This window comes from Ctenocephalides felis, unplaced genomic scaffold, assembly GCF_003426905.1.
Source record: "Ctenocephalides felis isolate EL2017-DRISC unplaced genomic scaffold, ASM342690v1 CF-g0.4_SCAFFOLD_01492, whole genome shotgun sequence".
NCBI lineage: Eukaryota > Metazoa > Arthropoda > Insecta > Siphonaptera > Pulicidae > Ctenocephalides > Ctenocephalides felis.
Window position 1 is genome coordinate 45,926,274 of NW_020537646.1, and position 2,296 is coordinate 45,928,569.

General features: G+C 28.5%; 1 pseudogene; it reads right to left on the bottom strand.

The window, feature by feature from the left end:
* Positions 1–633: 633 nt before the first annotated feature.
* LOC113370070 lies at positions 634–1,816 on the bottom strand (annotated as a pseudogene).
* Between the last annotated feature and the right edge of the window lie 480 nt (positions 1,817–2,296).

A 2,296-nucleotide genomic window follows, 5' to 3' on the forward strand; every position in this document is an offset into this window, starting at 1 on the left:
TTTATCTTCTTAACTATCTTTATATCATAATTTTGACAGTTTTGTATATACTTTGTTTCATTTTCCCCAAAACGAGGATCAACCACACACTTATGGTACATATGCTTTCAATGATAAGATATCAGAATTTTTACTACAGAAATAGTTCATAACTATTCAGTCAACTATTTTGTACATCAAACTTATTTTTCTAGATAGGTTCTGTTATATATTTAATATCAACCTAACAATTAATTATTTTTAATACCCTACCAAAATTCACGAAATCGAATCCACAATCTTTATAGTGTGAGAAGCATTTAGATAAAAAGAATTTCACATCAAATGCAAGACAAAAAAAATAATATAAGTCAATTAAAATAAATTTATGAACAAATCTCCAGGTAAGAGGTAAGTATTTTTCTGAATTTAGAATTAAAAAAATTTGTTAAAAAACAAGTGCCTATAATATGTCTACATTTAAGTTAATAGTATTTGAATATCAATAACATGACAAAGTTAACAATTTGCCAATTAAGTCAGATTATTAATTTTTGCAGAAAATTTTAGAATTTGCTAGATAGTTTTGAATTAAAAATCAAAATGCATTTTTTAAATCATATTTAATTTATCTTTACAGAAGAAGAAACACTAAAATTGATGAATTGTTCATAATATTGGAGTATCAATATTTGATAGTGATTGAGGTATAAGTTGCAGCATAAATGCAAATAAGTTAAAAACATTTAGTTAGAACACTTTACTCTACACGAAGTAATTCTACATCAAAAATCAATGTAGCATTTGGTGGAATGATTCCTGGGTGTCCACGAGACCCGTAAGCAAAATCAGGGAGCAGGTTAATTTGGCACGTTGACCGACGGACATCTGAAAAACAAATGATTTTAATACACATTACACAAATCGAACTAAATAGTTTATTAATTTTATTTTAGAATTAATAATTTTCTCACAAACATTTATCAGTATTATTAGATTATAGTCAGAAGCTATAGCACTTATTTTATATACTTATAAAATAGTAAAAGTGAAATACCAACCTGGGCTACACCCTGGTCCCATCCTTTAATAACATCACCTTTGCCAATTTTGAACTTGAAAGGTTGACCTCTTGTGCGTGATGAATCAAATTGTGTACCATTTGTCAAGGTACCAGTGTAGTGAACAACTACAGTTTGACCAGTTTTGGGATAAGTGGTTCCTGGATTAAAAATCACATTTAATTGTTTTATTTAGTTATTTAATTGATGCTCTATGACATTGACTTTCTGGATGGCGGACAAGATAACGTTAATTGAGTGATAATATTTATGTATGTGTTTTAATGACTATGAAAGATATTGCACTTTACAGCTCATACAGATTTAATTAATTCGGTAATTACATGCGTTTCGTAGTGCCGGCCTACGCCAAAACGAAAAAAAATTTAATTCATAATCTACATTAAATATTTAGATTTTAATCACTAATAACCATCAAATAAATAAATTATGGATAAAGCCATACACATTTATACATATTTAATATATTTCACAAGTCGTTTTTAGGGCGCTTCTGCAACAATTAAAGTTCAAGGCGGAACGTAAACATTGATCATTTCCGAGACAAGCAAATTATAAAATAATTAATTTTTATTTCAATTGCACATTTCATATGAACAATAATCCTATGAACACTCACCATCTCCAGGCTTAATAGTTTCAATTTCAACACCCATTTTAATTATTTAGTCAAACCCACGCAACTCAAGTTCACTAATAAAATGTCTGCTGGAAAATTTTTATCCGGCTTAAATTGTAGTGTTGCCCGAAATAATAATCTCGCTTTAAATTTAGGAACATCTTTGGGACAGGCGGGGTAATAAAACTGTCATCTGTCACGCATAGTGCGCCATCAGCGTCGTTTTGTTAAAGCTTTACGCCCGATATCGTCATTTCTTCATCGTCCTTATCTATGGGTAACGTGGTTTTCAACTTTATTTTCAGGTTTTTAAAATAATTATTTGTCCAGTTTTATCATATTTTTAAACATTCAAGTCTTAATATCGTCAAGTAACGCTTTTTTCTATTTTAATTAAGAATTGACATATGCATTAACATAGTCTAATATTCGGTTATAGCATCAATCAATTTATTTTACATACTTACGTTTCGGATGCAATTTTAGCCTTTATTTACCAGAAAATTTTTTTAATCTTAATGTTAAAAACAGAAAATTCAATAATCCATGGTATAAGTTATGGTAATGCATTCACTATATATGTTATATAAACATTAAATTTGTGATTAAACAATAT